Source organism: Eptatretus burgeri, chromosome 5 (genome assembly GCF_056783735.1).
Source record: "Eptatretus burgeri isolate ZD-2024b chromosome 5, Ebu_testis_v1, whole genome shotgun sequence".
NCBI lineage: Eukaryota > Metazoa > Chordata > Myxini > Myxiniformes > Myxinidae > Eptatretus > Eptatretus burgeri.
The window spans coordinates 49,789,511-49,810,664 of record NC_140965.1 but is presented as its reverse complement, the minus strand read 5'-3'; the positions used below and the strand labels follow the sequence as shown (position 1 = coordinate 49,810,664).

Here is a 21,154-nt window from a genome sequence, read left to right as displayed (position 1 = left end):
TCTTATACACAGACAGACAAACAAATAGACGGACAAACAGGGGTTAACACATAACCTCCTTCACTTTCAGTGGTGGAGGTAACAAAGGATAACCTTGTATCATTTGTGGTTCTACATATATTTACAAACAAAAGTGTCTGGGTCTTTTTGGAACGCCAATATATTGTATCGCACGGTGTGCATGAGCTGTTCGTACTTTCTTCCACAAACTTGAGCACAATTATGAAACCCTTAATCGCGTCTCGCCTTGCAAACCATACAAAAGGTAGCTACTGCTGACACGACTACCTGACTGTGCCCGCACTCCTGCATCGAAAGCATGGAAATCATATAAATTCCTACAATGGGAATAAATCGGTTAATCCATGTATGTCTCCCCGTAAAACGTTCCATGAGCTGAACTGCCACAACCTGGTCAATACAATAAACACATCCTTCACTTTTATCTGTTTTTCCCTTGGAAACTCGAGCCATTTCGATACCACCACAAAGTGTTATGCCAAATTGGCGAGTTCCACTGTGACAGAAATTCGGGTCATGGGTGAAGGTCGCCCAATAAAGGTTTACTGTCCAAAAACCAAGCGAAGGCAACTTTATCTAACGAACCCAGTGCACGATGTACCCAACGAAAAACAGAAGAGCCAGCCAGGGTAAAAGCGATGTAATTGTTACAACATTGTACATTTGCACAAAATCAGTCTGATGAGTTGCATCTCAACGACTCCAAATGTCACTCCGAATGTAACAGGGACAGTCTGAGCTTGACTACAAATACAACTCAAGAGTTCATAGAACACCTGGTGGTCGTATGGCAGCTTAGCTGCCGGGGTAGCTATCATTTCTTGAAGCATGACTGTGTCGCTGATGCAGTGCTCCTCTACCAGTACACACACTGGAACTGGCACTCATTTCGCCGACCTCGAAAGGATGACAGGCTGAGTCAACCCCCTGTTGTATTCATTCAGCGGCTGACGGGGCTTGAACTCAGGACCCTAAGATCCCAAGCCGCCACCCTAACCACTGAGCAAACACCAGGCTCATAGAACACCTAATCCCATGCAGTCTTGAGAAGAACTACATGGGAAGGGTCTTTTGAACTCTTCCTTTGCATTTCCGAGCACGATCGATATCAACTTTTTTGTGAACTTTCAATGACAGGCATGATGGTAACCATGCAATGGGTCAAACGAAACAGTTGAGAGCTGCACCTTCTGCCAACTATTCTCTGAGAAACTGACTATTTTGGAAAGATCTTTGAGAAAAAGATGCACAAAACAAACAGATATTTTGGACGAAGTTAGCTCTGTGGTCGCATCGCCAAGCGCCGCCCTCCAAGTGTGCGGCGAATTTGATTGGTCGGGACGGTGTAAAATCTTGCCCAAGTACTGCTAAACTGGAGATTTTAAGAAGTGCAAACAAGGCGATTTGTGTTCTCGTGTTCAAATCTATCCACTATAAATGGATGAGGTGTGTGTGTGTGTGTGTGTGTGTGTGTGTGTGTGTGTGTGTGTGTGTGTGTGTGTGTGCGTGCGTGCGTGCGTGCGTGCGTGTTGTGTTTTTATCAAGTTCTACTAGAGCGTTACGATGTGGAATGTAACACACCCAAATAATCGTCATGACCTCCTGAGATGATTAAGCTAATTAACTACAAACAAATCTGTTTAAATTTCCATGTTTTAAACACACAATGGTAAGCTCTAAAGAGCAGCTAAAACCACCCTTCCACCATGGAATGGCATTGTGATTACAAAATAAACTGGAAACCATCTCAAAATGCAAAGCCCGTCTGTGTCCGCTTTGTATTCGAACAAAACTTGATAAAAACAACAATTAAAAATATTCTACATTTTATTTGTGTTCTCCACAATTCATAATAAAGGTTTGTTGAAGATTTTATGACAAAAGCTCAATTGGTAAAAATGTTACAGCCTCGACATACACACTGAATTTCAATGGTAAATAAGGATTTTTATTAAAACATTTGTGGCTGGTCGACCACTTCTCTGATGACGTCATCTTTACAACTCTTTATTCCCCATTGGGCGTAGAATGAGATGTGCCAAGTTTCAAATATTTATGAACAGCGGTTTCTGAGATATAATGTTTTAATTTTTTGCGTTTAATCCAAGATGGCTGCCATACCACGTGACCTATTGCATCATAATTATCATTAAAATATTTTCCATGTAGGGTCGCTCCTACACTGACAATTTTATGGCAATCAGACAAGTGGTTGCTGAACAAAATAATGTTAAAAAATAGTTGAGCAAAAAAAAAAAGACCAAAAAAAGGGTCAAATAATCTATCCACTATAGAATAATAATAATAATAATAATAATAATAATAATAATAATAATAATAAACACAGGGGGAATACCCTTGGGTGCTCACCTGGGAGAATAATTATACTGAGGAGGAAGTCAACATGGGACAGAATCATGAACAATCTTTGGTATATCATGGGTGATAAAGGTTGTGGTCAAGTTTAATTGGATTTGTGTGTCATTCTTGAGAAAAAGCAAATACCTCTTTAGGGGAGCAACCCCCACGTAAACTCCGTCCATAGACTTCCTCGGACCCCGATTTTTTTTTTTTAAACATCGTGATCAAACTTTGTTACATCATGGGTGTTGAAGGTTGTGGTCAAGTTTCATCAGAACTTCATGTGTAATTCCTGAGAAGACAGCAAATACCTATTTGGGGGGCAACCCCCATAGGGCCCGATTTTTATTTTGAAAGCCATGAACAAACTTTGGTACATACACAGTGATGAACGTTGTGGTGAAGTTTCATCGAAATTGTATGCGGAGTTTCAGAGAAGTTGCAAGTATTTGTGGACAGACGGACTGATATGCCATCCCATTAGCTACCAGGTGAGCTACCAGCTCCCAGCTCACCTACATTCTAGGTGAGCTAAAAATCGAGGTCAAAGGGAGTGTAAGGGTGGGTTGCTCCCCAAAAATATGTATTTTCTTTCTTCTCCAAAACTACACATACAATTTTGATGAAACTTGACAACAACCTACATCACACACCTGTGATGTACCAAAGTTTGTTCACACCGTTAAAAAAAAAAACTGGGGTCCAAGGGGATGTAAGGAGGGTTGCCCTCCAAAATATGTACAAGTATTTGCTTTCTTCTCCGAAACCACACACACAATTCCAATGAAACTTGACGACCACCTTCATCACCCATGATGTATAAAAAAAACAAAAAAAAAACATCGGGTCTCAGGGGTTGTGCAGAGAGATTGCCCGCCAAAATATGCATTTGTTTTCTTCTCAGAAACTGGACACACAAATACGATGAAACTTGCCCACCACCTTTATCACCCATGATGAACTAAAGTTTGTTCACGAGATCAAAAAAACGAAAATAACAAAAAATAATTGGGGCTTAAGGGTGTTTACGGGAGGTTGACCCCAAAATATGTATTTGCTTTCTTCTCTGAAACCACACACACAATTTCGATGAAACCTTCCCACCACCTTTAACACTCATGATGTGCTAAAGTTTGTTCACGCCATAAAAAAAGATAAATATAAAAAAGAATTGGGGTCTGGGGGGTATACGTGGGTGACCTCGCAAAATGTGAACAGCTTTTCACTGAAAAATGAATAATTAATCGATAAATTCATTTATAAATAAATCGAAAATATCCTTTATAGCAAAATGACTTGTTCACTATCATGTCCAAATATCAGCTTCCTCGATCAAAACATGCCTGAGATATTTCCCAGATAAGAAAGTAAATAAAAAAGTTTAAAAAATCGACAGTAATTAAGTAATTAATCAATTAATTGATAAATCAAAAACTAAAAAACTGTTTTTTCCAAAGCACATCCTCACTTTTATCCACAAATTTTGGTTTCTTAGCTCAACGGATGGCTGACATATCACCGGGACAAACAAACAAACGGAGTAAAAACTGAGTACTCCCTTCCTTTGGTGCCTAGCGATGATGTCATGCATTGCCTGGATATGGAATTGATAAGGAGCAGGTCAGGTCAGGTCAGGAATGGGAGCATGCGCCAGAGCAGCGCGTCACTGCGTCCACTTTCCGCCAGTACTCGAGGGGCCTCCGTCTGGCCATCCCCCAGGTAGATGCCTGGCCAATCCCCATCTCCTTGAGATGCAAATCAACCTGTTGCAACCACGAGTCAGCGATAGCCAAGGATTCTCCGAAGAGACCTGGTACCAAAGGAATTAAGTCTCCATCTCAAATCCCTTGTCAGAGTCCAAGTCTCACATCCATAGAGCAAGGCTGAAGCACCAAGGACCTGCAGACTCGGACTTTCCTCTTCCTGCATAGGAACAGACAGCACCACATCCCATAATCCAGTGAATCCAGGACTCCCCAGACCCGACCCAGACGTCTGTTGACCTCAGGCTCACAGATAGCAGAGACGTGAATATCACTGCCAAGGTAAGTGAATCTCTCCACAACCTCAACATCCTTGCCACAAACAGGCACAGACAGGACAGCAGCATCCAAGATGTCATTGAAAGGCTGTATCTTTGTTTTGACCATGGAAACCCGTCATCCCAGCAGCTCCGACTCCTCATTCAGCACCTTGAGGGCCCCCAAAAGGATATCTCTAGTCACCACAAAGATGACTGCATCATCGGAGAAATCAAGGTCAGAGATCTTGACATTCCCAAACAACGCACCGCAGGAAAATCCATCTGATATCCTCCCCATAATCCAGTCTATACAAGTGCTGAAAAGTGTGGGGGCCAGTAACACCCCTGACGAACTCCAGTAACAGCTGGAAATTAGTCAGAGATGGTTCCACCACATCTCACAGCACTCTCAGTACCAGAGTACAGTTCAGACATAAGAGCGCACAGTTTTGGTGACACCCCACGAAGAGCAAGAATCCTTCAGAGGGCATCGAGATTCACTGAATCAAACGTGTCACAGAGATCAACACAAACTGCAAGCAGCCCCTGCCAAAACTCTCGTCTGTGGTTGGTGAGGACCCGAACAGCAAGGATACGGTCAATCGGTGACCTCTTTGGTGTGAAGCCTGACTGTTCTGGACGCTGGTGCTCAAGCACATGGTGGCAAGCCCGATCAAGAATTATCCGAGCAAAGACCTTGCCTGGCACTGAGAGCAGCGTCACCTCTCAGTCATTGTTGCATTCTTGGCAATCACCCTTCCCTTTCCAGAGAGGGACAACAAGGCCCCTCCACCAGTCAGTTGGGATGATGCCTGTGTTCCAGGCAGAGCACATAACTGCACACAACGACACGAGTGCAGCATTTCCACCAGCCTTGAGAAGTTCATCATGGATGCCACAGATCCCAAGAGCTTTACCCTATTTACACTGGTTCACCGCAGTCTGTGTTTCCACAAACGAAGGTGGACCACAGTTGATTGGAGGGTCAGCAATAGGGATTGTAACACTGCTGACATCCAACTCAAAAGCTGGTGGATCAGCCTGGTCCATCCGCTCAAAGTAACCGGCCCAGCGGGACTTCACTTTCTACTCCTCTGTCAAGAGCCCACCACCTTCTGCTCTAACTGCAGTACACCAAGGAAGGGCTTGGACGAATTCAAAGCGCAAATTCTCCTGTAAGCAGGATGAGAATCACTTGACCACAGGTGATGCTCTACCCCCTCACAGATTCCTTGCACATAGGTCTCCTTGTCCACCCTTAGTGCATGTCCAGTTTTACGCCTCAGCTCCCTGAACAGCTCAGCTCTGTCATTCCGCCTGGCCGCACGACTCTGGGCAATGGTATCCAGTGTCCCTTGAGAGACAAAATTATTCTTTGCCCTCTGGTGAGTTCCAAGACATCGACCTGCAACATTAAGGACGGTGGTCTTGAAGGCACTCCACAACTCTTCAGGACCCCCCCAAAGCACCCAGACCCCCCAAATCTACACTCAGCCTGTTTGCAAATTCCTCAGCAACCCTCTTATCCTTGAGCCAGCCAACATCCAGCCGAGGCTGAGATGGTAACATTCTCCTGGATTTAAGGTGTAGCTTTAGAGTTTCTACAACAAGCTTGTTGTCAGTATTGAGGAACTGAGCACTGAGTTCAAATAGTATAACACCATCATTATAGTATAAGTATACTATAATGCACTCAGTATAAACACCATCACCCTGCAGTTCTGGGTCATCCTCCAGCAACCATCAACGAGCATGTGGTCAATCTCCTTTTCCACACCACCAGTGTTGGAATACCAAGTCCAGCGATGAGCTTGTGGGTGCTGAAACCATGAACCAGCCACGCTAATTCCATAACTTCTTGCAAAGCAAGGAACTTATTGCTATTGAGCTTCACAGTTCCAGACCCATGGAGTCCAACACACGTCTCATAACCATCCCTATCAGTTCCAGTCGATGCATTGAAATCCTCCAAGTCTAGAAGAGTATCTCGCCCTGGGCACTGATCAACCGCAGACTTGAGTGTGGCATAGAGTGCATCCTTCACAGTGAGATCACTCGCCTCAGTCAGAGCATATACAGAGACCAGGGAAATGACACCCAAGGAGTGATGAATCATTAGCCTCATAATACGCTCGTTGACCGGTGTTACCTCAATTATCATTGGAGTCAGCTTATTGGACACAGCTATGGCAACTCCTTGGGCATGGTAACCATCAGAGTGACCAGACCAATAGTAGGTGTAACCACCCGCCATGACCTTGCCGCAATCCGATCTCCGAACCTCAGAGAGTGCTGCAATACCGATGTCCAAATGCTTGAGCTCAGATGATAACAGAGGCAGGTGATCATCCAGGCACCCACCCAAAGGGACCGCCTGAGGTTAATCAAAGGAGACCGTCGTCTGGTGGTTGACACCTCAGCACCACCCCAACACACTCTCCCACAATCTGACCCGGGAATGTTACCCCGTGGTTAGCCTCCAATCATCAAAGATTGGGGGTCCTGAAGTCTTTGCCACAATCTCGTCATCCAGTGAGCTGCCCTGCGAAGGACAGCTGCACAGGAGGTACTCCCACAGAGTGGGTTTTCAGATTTATATTTTTTAATGCTTTTGGAAGGTTTTGCAGTTTGAAGGGTTTTATGGTGGTAATGATGATGGTGTTTATACCAGATGATGATGTTGTTTAAACCAGATGATGGTGTTTTTGTACTAAAAAGTAACCCAATTGCAGGAGGACGTCAGCAGACACAGTTGGGCACGAGATATGGATGGCTGCTGGCTCACAAGGAGCTCCTCCACCCTTTACAGGTTTTGATCTTCATCTTGCCGGATGCCCATATCATAAACCCTCCTCACCAAGAAAGTTGGTGGGGGAGACGGTTTAGTCACCGACAACCCGACCATGGAACAGGTTAGTACAGGTTTATACTAAGAGCCCACCACCCTCTGCTCGAACTGTAAAACATCATCACTTGGTTTAAACATCATCATCACCTGGTTTAAACACCATCATCATCTGGTGTAAACACCATCATAACCTCGTTTAAACACCATCACCATCATCTGGTGTTCACACCATCATCATCTGGTGTAAACACCATCATCAACTGGTTTAAACACCATCATCATCTGGTATAAACACCATTATCATCTGGTTTAAACACCATCATCATCTGGTATAAACACCATCATCAACTGGTTTAAACACCATCATCATCTGGTATAAACACCATCATCATCTGGTTTAAACACCATTATCATCTGGTTTAAACACCATTATCATCTGCTTTGAACAGCATCATCATCTGGTATAAACATAATCATCAACTGGTTTAAACACCATCATCACCTGGTTTAAACACCATAATCTGGTTTTAACACCATCGTCTGGTTTAAACAACATCATCTGGGTTAAACACCATCATTACCTGGTTTAAACACCATCATCATCTGGTATAAACTCCATCATCATCTGGTTTAAACACCATCATCACCTGGTTTAAACACCATCATCACCTGGTTTAAACACCATCATCACCTGGTTTAAACACCATCATCTGGTGTTAACACCATCATCATCTGGTGTAAACACCATCATCACCTGGTTTAAACACCATCATCACCTGGTTTAAACACCATCATCATCTGGTATAAACTCCATCATCATCTGGTTTAAACACCATCATCACCTGGTTTAAACACCATCATCACCTGGTTTAAACACCATCATCACCTGGTTTAAACACCATTATCTGGTGTTAACACCATCATCATCTGGTGCAAACACCATCATCACCTGGTTTAAACACCATCATCATCTGGTATAAACACCATTATCATCTGGTTTAAACACCATCATCATCTGGTATAAACACCATCATCAACTGGTTTAAACACCATCATCATCTGGTATAAACACCATCATCATCTGGTTTAAACACCATTATCATCTGCTTTGAACAGCATCATCATCTGGTATAAACATGATCATCATCTGGTTTAAACACCATCATCACCTGGTTAAAACACCATCATCTGGTTTTAACACCATCGTCTGGTTTAAACAACATCATCTGGGTTAAACACCATCATTACCTGGTTTAAACACCATCATCATCTGGTATAAACTCCATCATCATCTGGTTTAAACACCATCATCACCTGGTTTAAACACCATCATCACCTGGTTTAAACACCATCATCACCTGGTTTAAACACCATCATCTGGTGTTAACACCATCATCATCTGGTGTAAACACCATCATCACCTGGTTTAAACACCATCATCACCTGGTTTAAACACCATCATCATCTGGTATAAACTCCATCATCATCTGGTTTAAACACCATCATCACCTGGTTTAAACACCATCATCACCTGGTTTAAACACCATCATCACCTGGTTTAAACACCATCATCTGGTGTTAACACCATCATCATCTGGTGTAAACACCATCATCACCTGGTTTAAACACCATCATCACCTGGTTTAAACACCATCATCACCTGGTTTAAACACCATCATCTGGTGTTAACACCATCATCATCTGGTGTAAACACCATCATCACCTGGTTTAAACACCATCATCATCTGGTTTAAACACCATTATAATCTGATGTGAACACGATCATCATCTGGTTTAAACACCATCACCTGGTTTAAACACCATCATCATATGGTGTAAACACCATCATCATCAACCAGCACATTGAAAGGAATTATCACCACAATTACATCACCTTTACCCTGGCTGGCTCTTCTGTTTTTCGTTGGGTACATCGTGCACTGGGTTCGTTAGATAAAGTTGCCTTCGCTTGGCTTTTGGACAGTAAACCTTTATTGGGCGGCCTTCACCCATGACCCGAATTTCTGTCACAGTAGAACTCGCCAATTGGGCGTAACAGTTTGTGGTGGTATTGAAATGGCTCGAGTTTCCAGGGGAAAAACAGATAAAAGTGAAGGATGTGTTTATTTTATTGACCAGGTCGTGGCAGTTCGTTTTACGGGGAGACATACATGGATTAAACGATTTATTCCCATTGTAGGCATTTATATGATTTGTGGAAGAAACGTACGAACAGCTCCTGCACACCGTGCGATACAACGTATTATTATCATTGTGAACACGAAGTCCTTCGCTGTTCGTGCTCGACAGCCTCCTTCATGCTCACTCACAAGTAACTCGTTGTGTTCTCCTTGAACCATCAATTTCACCTCAAACAGCAAGCACTCCACAAGTGGTTACGGCTGACACGACTCACTGTAAACCAGTTATAAAACGGTATGACGTGAGCACATTAACTGTGCCGTCACGCACAGTTTGCACACCTTCGGGAAGATCTTATTCAAACACTTCGAGAGCACAAACTGCATCACGAGAATTTGAACGGAGTAACAGACAAGTACAGCAATGACAAACACGGACGACTCCCCGCAGGGTTCGAGCGTTCCTTACATTTTACCAGCAAACTCTCTTTGAGGCCTCGTTGTCTCATTCACTTCACATATATATCACTCTTTGTCACCACTCTCGGCTGGACAACACGTTATACAAATACCTGAGAAAAGACAAATGTCTTTCAGCGTTTTGCAACGTTTTAATGGCATCAAAAGTGGCGTTGAATAACCATCATATTCCCACAACTCTGTACAGTACCCTTTATGATGTGCAAGTTGTGCAACCATAACCGTGAACTTGGACCATTGACTCCATCTTCAACCAGACCTGCACTACGACCTTGAACTTGGACTATGGACTCCATCTTTAACCAGACATGCTCCACAATCATGAGCTTGGATTATGGACTCCATCTTTAATCAGACATGCACCACAACTGTGAACTTGGACCTTGGACTCCGTCTTTAACCAGACATGCACCATAACCATGAGCTTGGATTATGGACTACATCTTTAACCAGACATGCACCAGAACCATGAGCTTGGATTATGGACTCCATCTTTAACCAGACATGCACGACAACTGTGAATTTTGACGATGGACTTCATCTCAATCAGACCTGCACCACAACTGTGAACTTGGACTATGCACTTCATCTTTAACCAGACCTGCACCACAACTGTGAACTTGGACTATGTGGACTCCATCTTTAACCATAACTGCACCGCAACAACGAGCCTGGATAATGAACTCCATCTGCATCTTTAACCAGACCTGCACCGCAACTGTGAGCCTCGACAGTGGAGTCCACGTTTAACTGCACTAGGCCTACCTGCCCCAGAACCACAAACATGAGCCTTCACCGTGGACTCAATTTTTAGGCCAGAGGCAGCTTCTTTGTTTTTTTTAGTATACATTGTCGAGGCTCGTATGAGAGCTAACACACAATGCACACAAGAGGGGCATGAGACAAGCGTGTTGGGAGAGGGAAGGACAAAACAGTGGGGAACAGAGACATTAAGAGTTCTGTGGAAGGGAGAGGGATGGGGTGGGGAACATGGGGTATGCAAGATGGACATTACAAGGACTTTCAGGAAGGAAAGCAGGGAATTTGAAAGAGGTGGGTTTGGGGTGTATTAACGGGGTAGAAAAGATCGAGGTGTTGGATGGGGGATGATAAGAGGTGGTGGTGAATGGCTGTTTTGAAGGTCTGGAGGGAAGAACGGGATTGAAGAGAGTAAGGGAGTTTGTTCCAAAGGTGGTGAAAAAGAGGAATAAAAGACTGAAGGTGAGCAGTGATTCGTGATTTTGGTAGTTTTACCAGAAGGGGGTTGCTGGCGGACCTTAAGCGCCCTGCGGAAATAAGGAAGGGACATATCGCATCCAGAGCAGGGGGAGGAGGGGGGGGCGAGACCGGAGGGAAGACGGTAGAAGACAGAAAGACCACCGACCTGCCTGCAGTGAGATAGTGAGAGGCCCAAAGACTCAGCCTCACCGCAGGAGATACCAATGATCCTAAATACCTTGGTTTCCACAGCGTGAAGCAGAGAATGGTGATAGGCAGGAACACCAGCCCAGAGGGGAGAGCAGTACTCCATCAGGCTGCGGATGAAAGCTTTGTATGTTGTCAGGAGCTCAGGTGGGCCGAGGAAGGACTTTGCATGATGGAAGATTCCAAGTCGGCGACTGGCTTTGGAGGCCAGGTTTGAAATGTAGCTTTCCCAGGAAAGATCATGGCAGATAGTGAGACCCAGAAGCTTGAATGAAAGTACTTCTTCCAGCAGATTGTCGAGAAAGTAGATGGGGGGGGGGGGTTCCAAATGGTCCTTTCGGAAAAACATAGTGAGAGAGTGAGATTTGTCAGGATTGAAAGGTATGTTCCATGTGTTGGCTCAGTTTGTGATTTTACCCAGATCTACAGAGAGCGAAGAAGCTGCTGCTTGCCAGTCTGAGGGATGACAGATGGTACGGCAGAGGGTAAAGTCATCAGCAAACAGATAAAGAGGATTTTCCAGAGTCGGAGAGATCATTGATGAAAACCAGAAAAAAAACAGTGCCCAGAACACTGCCTTGAGGAACTCCAGCCTAGACAGGAAGAGGGGATGAAAGAACTCCATTTAGGGCCACACGTTGGCTGCGAGAGGAGAGGAAGTCTGCGAGCCATCAGTGGAGATGGCTTTGGATACCATAGAAAGAGACTATGGTGAGCAGGGCAGGGTGCCAGACTGTATCAAAAGCATGTGATATGTCTAGGAATGTGGCTCTGATTTCACGTCTGTCATTGAGTACAGTACCTCCATCCATTGTTTGGAGAGCAGAATCAGAATATCCAAGGTAGAGTGACCTGCTTTGAAACCAAACTGATGATCGGAAATCAAGCCATTGGAGAAGAGGAAGGATTTAATGTCTGAAGCGATGATGGATTCCATAATCTTGCTGATGATTGGGAGAAGACTGATTGGTCTGGAGTTACAGGATCTGTTTTTGCACCTTTTTTATGCAGGGCAGTAATGTTTGCTGATTTTCAAGCAAATGGCAGATGACCTTGAGCAAATGAGAGGGTGAATAGAGTAGAGAGAGGGTGAGCAAGAGCAGAGGAGCAGGTTTTTAGGACTCGTGGGCTGATGCTGTCTAGACCGGTTGCAGAATTTGAGTCAAGGTTTCACAGCATGCTCTCCACTTTGTCAGAAGAAAAGGACACAGAGTCCAGGGACAGTTGAGTGCGACTGGGTGAGGTGGGGACAGAAAGCAATGGGTTTCGAACACAAGATTTAGATGCAAACACTGAGTTTAGGCATTCCTCCTTTTCATGTGTGGTATCAAGTGCGGCCATTTGAGGTAAAGGAGGGGGTGGAGGGGGAACATCCACCAGAAACAGATTTGATTAGATGCCACCAAGATTTGGAGGAGGGAGAGAGGTTTGAGAGTTATCAAATGAATGATAATAGGCAAGCTATTTGTGGCAATGGATGGAGGTTGCTACATTTCCCTCCATCCATTTCGTTACCTGCAACATGTCGCATGTCTTCAAGAGCTTTGGATTGTTGCTGTTGGTGTGGGTCGATTTTTGAAATGTGCACCCATTGGTCGAACAGCGGCTGGACCACACCCACATCCGTCACTTGACTTCACCCACCATAGCACCAAGACAAAAATATATGGCCGCCATCTTGGTTTTCTGGTGGGCCTAACACATTAGGCTTGTAGGCCTCTGCTGATTATACACTGCCTGGGTTTGTTGCATCAGCTTTCCATTAGCTTTGTTTGGGTCAAGTGTTACTCACGATGAGGGACCCCGAAAAATCTCATCACATGTTGAATAAAAATTATTGGTAAAGTTTAATCAAGCCCATACACACCTCCATAAAAATAGCGTTACGTAATTTTTTTGAACGAGCGCATATTGGGGTGAAACAATCCGTGATCCTGTGTCGAATCAACTCTTTCAAAAGTGCGATCAAAATTTTGTTTTCCAATCGCCCATTACCAGATTTTTAAAGCCAATTCACTCTCGCTTAAAGGTAAGTCCCATATCCTGAATTACCACATTCAAGTTTTTCTGAACAAAAGGTTTATTACCACAGAGAGCGGGACACGCACACGTGCACGTACACGTACACACACAGAAAATGAATTTGGAGAAAATGGATTTCCCACAAGATGTTTGTGGGTTACCTTACCATTCTGGGTTACCTTCCAGGTAAGAGTGATTACCGGAGGTGACATCACATACCATGACCTGTCCCAGTGTGTATCATGACGTCCATCTTGTTATCCATCTGCCTGTCCATGATGTCTATTTACTATTTATTTATCTATTTACTATTTGCTGTCACACATCTCGCCACAATACCTATCTCTACCCAGTCTCATCCTTCCCCTCTCCCCACTCCTCCATTCTCCCTCCACCTCCTTGGCCATGCCTACTCTCATCGTCTCCCCTCTCCCTCAAAGATTCCCTCTCACCCCTCCCTTGCAAATCAACCACCTTCTCCTTCTTCAAAGCAAACTTCTCTCTCTTCCCCTCACCTTTCTCGAAAGCTCCCCCACACCTTTCTTTCTCAATTCTCCCCTCATCCTCCCGTTCAAATCTCCCCCTCACTCCCCCTTCTCAAAGCTGCACCCCTTTACATCCACAAAGTTGCCTCCTCCTCCCCACCCTCTCTCTTCCAGCTCATTCCTCCACCTCCTCCAATCTCCCATTTCCATTTCCCCCCTCTCTTATTACTCCTCACTGCTACTCATCCCTTCACCACCTACCCCTTTGTCGTCCTCCCCATCCGACCCTCTCCCCAAGCTCTGAGATTACAATTTCCTGCACAGTCTACAGCACTCCCTACCTCCCTCTCGACTCCCTCATCTTACCCTCTTTATCCCCATCCCCTCCCCTCTCCTGTATGCAAAGCCTCCTCCCCTCCCTCTCCCTTAAGGGTGTGGACCTGAAACATCCCAGGCTTTCACTCTAACCTGACAGATCTTTCTATACAGGTTGCCACTGACAAACCAGACATAATCTGCCCAACAGAAACATTCCTCCTTCAAGACGTCTCAAACTCCTTCATACCCCCTCCCTGGTTACTTCCTCCCTCTGGGATGATAGACCTGAGCCTCGTCCTGGCGGCGGAGTTTCTCACTTTATAAAAAAACTCTCTTCCTCACTCTCCAAGCTCTGTCCCCATCTCACCCCATCACACCCCCAGGAGTACCATGAGCTAGGACTTCCCCTCTGTTCCCACCTCTTGTTACCTCCACCACTGAAGGTGAAGGAGATTATGTTTTCACCCTTTCTATCTGATTGTTACTTACGAAATCTTTAGATTTTGTAAGTATATTGATGACTTCCGTCCTCTGTTTGTGTGTTTGTGTGTGTGTGTGTTTGTTTGTAGACACGATAACTCGAGAACGGAAGAACCTACCAATGTCAAATTACACCACGTGAATCAGGAGGGTGATGGCTAGCGCTGATTAGATTTTGGTCAAAATCGCTCAAAGGTCAAGGTCACAGTGAGGTCAAACATTTGATTTTTGATGGTTTGGTACAGAATCATCGTAGAAACTTCTGGTTTGCGTCGCTACCTTCTCTGAAGACAGCTTTTATTAGACAAGGTCAGAGGTCAAGTTGACGATTTCGTAAGTACCAGTCTATGACTGCTTGTTTGTCTGTTTGTTTGTGTGCACAATATCTCAAAAAAGTTGTGGACGGATCCAGACGAAATTTTGTGGACAGGTTCATCGTGTGACAATGGCGAACTGATTAGATTTTAGTGAAGATCCGGATCTGGATCCGACTATTTGAATTTTTAAAGTGATTCTTCACCATTGAGAGATAGAGGGCGAAAATGATATATAGCACGATATCTCAAAGAGTTGTGGACGGATTCGGATGAAACTTGGTGGATAGGTTGGGTGTGGCCTCCACAAATTGATTCGATTTTGATGAATATCCGAATCCGGATCTGACGACTAGAATTTTGTTCAGTGATTCTTCACCATTGAGAGATGGGGCTCAAAAACGACATATATAGCACAATATCTCAAAAATGTATTGGGCCAGCTATGTCCTCGTGGTTCAGGCATTACAGGGTGGCGGTATGGAATATTGTAATCGTCCGGTTAGTTTGTCTGTTTCTTTGTTTGTCTGTCCGTCCGTTAGCAACTTTACGGCAAAACGGCTTTAGCAAACACTCTCAAATTTAATCCACATGTGGGCAATGAACCTTGGACGACCCCATTAACATTTGGGTCCAATTGGATCAAAGGTCAAGGTCACGAAAAGATCAAAATCGTTTTTCGCTCATAACTTCGTCAAAAATGGTTTAATTGACTTCAATCTAAAACTAAAATATTCCTTATTCTATTACTTATAATCAACATTCAGGTTAAGGATGTATCAAATTTAAATGTGATCCCCAAAATAACTTTATGCCTAAAATGGGTGGGATTTGTTGTGCCTGGTTAAGTCTGTTTCTGGTGTATGTTTCCCCTCCATCCCCTCCCTTACCTCAAGTGGCTGCAAAGCTGACACTGCCCGTGAAAAGGCTGAATGCCTCAACTCTGTGCTTGCTTCTAAATTTTGTGTCCCAAACCTATCGCTTTCTGTACCCACCTTACCCAGTTGCACCCAGCTGCTCTTGGATTCTGTGTCATTTTCCCCAGACAAGATGGATAGTTTGCTGTGAAACCTCAACTCTGATTCTGCAACTGGACCAGATGGCATCAGCCCACGTGTCCGAAGAACCTGCTCTGCACCTGTTGCACACCCTCTCTCTCTTATATTCACCCTGTCATTTGCTCAAAGTCATCTACCATCTACCTGGAAATCAGCAAACATGACCGCTCTGCATAGGTGCAAAAACAGATCCTTGCAACTACATACCAATCAGCCGGCTCCCGATCGTCAGCACGGTCATGGAATCCAACCATTGCTTCTGACATTATATCATTCCTCTTCTCCAATGGTTTGATTTCCGATCATCAATTTGTGCTCAGATCAGGTCACTCTACCCTGGACATGCTGCTTCTGCTTTCCCAATAATGGATGGAGGTCCTCAATGCCAGACATGAGATCAGAACCATCTCTTTCGACATATTGCGTGCTTTTTACATGGTCTGGCACCCTACCCTGCTCACCAAACTCTCTCCTTATGGTATCCAAGGTAATCTCTCCTCATTGCTCGTGGACTTCCTCTCCTGTCGTAGTGAATGCATGGCTCCTAATGGAATTCTCTCATCTCCACTTCCTTCCAGGTTGGAGTTCCTCAAGGGAGCGTTCTGTGCCCTTTGCTTTTTCTAGTCTTCATCAATGATCTCTCCGACTCTCTGGAAAATCCTCTTTATCTTTTTGCTGATGAATCCACCCTCTGCCATACCGTCTCTCATCCATCAGTTCGGCAGGCAGTCGCCTCTTCATTTGCTGCAGAACTGGATAAAATCACAAGCTGGTCAAACACTTGGAACATGTCTTTCAAGCCAGACAAATCTCACACTCACTGCCTCTCACCCCTCCCCCAATCGACTTTCCCAACAATCCTCTTGAAGAAGATCTGTCACTCAAGCATTTGGGTCTCATTATCTGCTATGACCTTTCGTGGGAAAGCCACATTTCCAAGCTGGCCTCCAAAGGCAGCCGATTGGGCATCCTTGGCACACCTGAGCTCTTAACCACATACAAAGCTTTCATTCTCAGCTTGATGAAGTACTGATCTCCCCTCTGGGCTGGTGCTCCTGTCTCACAACTAGCTTGGCTTCATGCTGTGGAAACCCAGGCATTTAGGATCAATGGTATCTCCCGCGACGAAGCTGAGTCTTTAGGTCATTCATTCTCTCACCGCAGGTAGGTCGGTGGTCTTGCTGTCTTCTACTGTCTCCTCTCCAGCCTTGCACTCCCTGCTCTGTCTGTACTTCGTCCCCCGAATATTTCTGCAGGGCGTTCAAGGTCTGCCAGCAACCCCTTCTGGTGAGACTGCCAAAATCAACAATCACTGCTCACCTTCATTCTTTCATTCCTCTCTTTGCACACCTCTGCAACAAACTTCCACACTCCCTTCAATCCCAATCTTCCATCCAGGTCTTTCAACCAGTTTTTCACGACCATCTCGTATCTTCCCATATCCAAAACTACGATCTTTTCTACCACCGTTAATCCACCCCAAGCCCACTTCCTTCAACTTCCTGGTTTTCCTTCCTGAACGTCCCTGTAGTGTCCATCTTTTTTTCTCGCGTGTACCTCGCCCCATCCCTCTCTCTTCCACAGATCTCCTGATGTCCATGTTCCCTACTATTATTGTGCTTCCTTCGATCACCCCCTCTATTGTCCTACTCCCTTTTTGAGATGTTCTGTGTTGGCTCTTATACGAGCCTCGACAAAGTATACAAAAAAAAATACAGACAGTATCTCCTCAGTCAGCCGACCTTCGATCTCGTGATTGATCACAGGCCATTGGTGCCTATCTTCAATACCTCGATTTTGGATGCAATAGAAAATGTGACACCACGGGCAGCATGCTCGGGTGTGCTCAACCAACTTCACACCTCGCACCAAAGACTGAAGCGGACGAAGCTTCAAACTCGACCAACCTTGTTTTGGCCTCATATCAATAATGATATTGCCAGCATAATGTTCTCATGCGGTGTCTGTCAAGAGCATGTGGCCAGCCAGCAGAAAGAGCCGCTCATGTGCAACCCTCCTCCCAAACATGTGTTCGAGAACACATCTACTTATCTATTCTTACATGCCAGAAAGTTGTACTTGGTCCATGTTGAGCGTTTGTCCGGTTGGCCATGTCTGCATTTCTTTGTGCATACTGCGACATCACGGGATCTCATCAGGGATATGCCATTCTTCTTTATGGATCTTGGGGTCCCTGTTTGTTTCTCCTCTGACAGGGGTCCCCAGTTTGCCTCGTATGAGTTCCCAAAATTTCTGTGGTGGTGGGGAGTCCACCATGACCTGCCCATGCCACATTTGCCATGCTGTAATGGCCACACTGAGGCTGCCGTCACGGTGATGAAAATCTTGGATGCTAAAACGTTGTACAATGGCGTACTCGACGATCATGACTTTTGCAGAGGACTGCTGGAATGGGGCAACACTCCTCGGGACATGGGCCACTCCCTGGCTCGGGTTGTGTTTGGCCACCCTACATGTGCCCAGACATCACGGCGCATTTACTGCCGAGTGGCAGATGGCCACGGACTAGTGCAACGCGAAAGCCGCCACACTGCATGCAAAAAACCGCGTATTATAACAAGACTGCAAAGGCATTGAAATCATTTGCAATTGGCACGGACATGTCAATTCAGGTTGAGGATAAAGTGTGAAACCTGGTGTTGTTGGCTTAGCAGTTAGGGTGGTGGCTTGGGATCCTATGGTCCTGAGTTCAAGTCTCATTGGCTAATGAATTAACACCAGGGGGTTGACTCAGCCTGTCATCCTTCCGAGGTTGGTGAAATGAGTACCAGTGCAGCAGCCAAAAGGCTGCACATGAAGGGAAGGGGTATTGACGGATTTATTAAATCTGGTATTGGTGTGGCGCAGGCATGATGATCCGAATGGCCTCCTCCTGTGCAAAAAATTCCTTGTAATCCTTGTAATCCTTGAACAAGTCCAGTATTATCGTTGGTATCAGACGGCGTTCTCACTACCACGTTAAATTGCCATCAGGTCAGGTCTCCTGGAGAAACCGCAGTTATCTCCATCTGTATTATCAACGCCTTGTTCCTGAGGCGCCACCCGCCGGCAACAAGCAGCTACCTACTGGCAACAAGGAGCCACCTACCATTGAGAAGGATCGACCCCACAGTCCCCCATCTATGAGGGTCAGGTTTGACTCACCCTCTGGACATTCTACTGGAAATGAGCAGCCACATCCGCGTTGTAGCACACGCCTATGTCGAGCACCGTGTCCCTACGACGTGTGAGTCCTAAACCTAAACTCTTTTCCCAGTTCTAATTATTCTTGTTTAGTGTTTGCATGATTATATGTATACACATATGCACAAACTCATCATCACTATTTGACGGAGTATGTTGTATGACACAAACATGTTGTATCCCCCAACATTGAAAGGGGAAGGGGAGTTGTGGGATTCCCTTCCGGGTTAGGGTGATTACCGGATGTGACATCATGTAACTGCCTATCTGCTTGGTGATGATGTCTCAGCAATAAAGCTGTATTGTGGCTTATACTACTACTTTAGGGTGCTTCATAATAGGGGGTAAAAAATAAAAGTATGAATATTCATGCTCCCTGGGTCTGCCTTTGTTCCATTTGACAGTCGAAACATACACACCAAATATAAAGCAGATTGAAGGAAGTTTAGGGGTTCCTCAAGTTGGCACAATATTGTTGAAATTTGCCAAACTGTAACTGACAACTTTCCGTCGAATGTGCACAACGCAGTACACTTCACAATTAATATGGTTGATTGATAGTTTCATTGGAATAGTATATTATATTGTACAAATTATGTGTACTTTGTAAATATGAACCCAAATTGTGCCAACTTGAGGAACCCCTAAATATCATGGAATTTTGTTCATTTTTGACCTATAAGTTCTTATGGGGAATTGGAACAAAGGCAAAATCAGAGAGCAGCAAAAATCCAACTTTCATTTTTTTGGAACACCCTACACTACTTGTCAACATACAGTAACAATGTATTCATGTAAATTGGTAATGGCAGGCATGATAGACCCAGATTTGATAATACCCACAAGCATCCACAACAAACCCAACAAAACTTTAATCTTCGTAACGATATTCAATGCGTTTTCCCTTTGCTCAATGTGAAACTGATGAACTTCTTGGCTCTGGTAGTGACCAAATAGCAACATTTTGTCCATGTGTTCTACAGGCCGAACTCGTGGCAGGAAAGGGAAACACATTACACTACAAATTATTTCAACACACATTGTAATTATAATCAAATTCTCCACTAAATCGTTACGATGTGTGACTATTAAAGGCAGTTGCACATATCTCCTTTAAACCCAAGAGATAAAAAAAACAAAAAACGGTTTGAAACATTCCCTGTTGACGCTGATGTGCATTATTTATTTGCCAACGTTTACTCCAGGCGGAATCGTTTGTGCCAAAGACGCTCCACGCCACATTTACACGTCGAGGAATGCAGAACGAGACTTTCTTATAAAGGCTAGTGTTGCTCTACATCGTCAGACAGGTGGAACATTGGAAGGCGTTATTCTATGTTTTTACTTCTCACGGCGGTTAGCATATTCCCACCACCGTTGTCTTTTCATTCCATCCACATTTACACTTACATTGGTCAATAATACCATTTACAAATCTTCATACAGCATGACGCATGAGAACGAGGTCGTTTTCCTAAATTACTTTAATTTATTTTTTGGGGATCTCCCACGAGTCGAATATTTCCTCTGATAACACATTATGACAACTCGAACGGCACAAGGTAGAGTGCATACCTTGGCCAGGCTGAACAGTTTGTTTTGTATCTCACTGATAGATCAGATCTGCATCTGGACCTAAACCAAAATTAAATCGACTTGTTCTTGTCATCTAACAAAATAATCCACCATGTTTTGTCATAATCCATCCACAACTTTTTGAATTATCATGCTAAATATCGTTTTTGGCTCTATCACTCAATGGTGAAGAATTGCTTTAAAAATTCTCGTACCTACATCGAGGTCTTCACTAAAATCTTATCAATTCATCCTCGTCACACACACAACCTCTTCAGAACGTTTTCCTCACAGACAAACAAACGAAGACAGACGGGTGAAAAGGAAACCTCCATCCACCTTCAGTGATGGAGATAAAAAAAAATTGAAATCCTTTCTCTTAACCGGATCTTCAACACA

The 21,154-nt window shown here is 44.5% G+C and overlaps 1 long non-coding RNA gene across 4 annotated transcripts in view; it reads right to left on the bottom strand.

The window, feature by feature from the left end:
* LOC147026408 (uncharacterized) overlaps positions 1 to 9,472 on the bottom strand; it is a 77,191-nt gene extending 67,719 nt beyond the window's left edge. For 2 of the 4 annotated variants that reach the window (XR_015058322.1, XR_015058321.1), the window contains exon 1: positions 9,148 to 9,472. This is a non-coding gene — a long non-coding RNA (uncharacterized LOC147026408). The remainder of the gene's footprint in view (positions 1 to 9,147) is intronic. The other 2 variants (XR_015058320.1, XR_015058323.1) reach the window with 2 other exon arrangements.
* Positions 9,473 to 21,154: the final 11,682 nt, after the last annotated feature.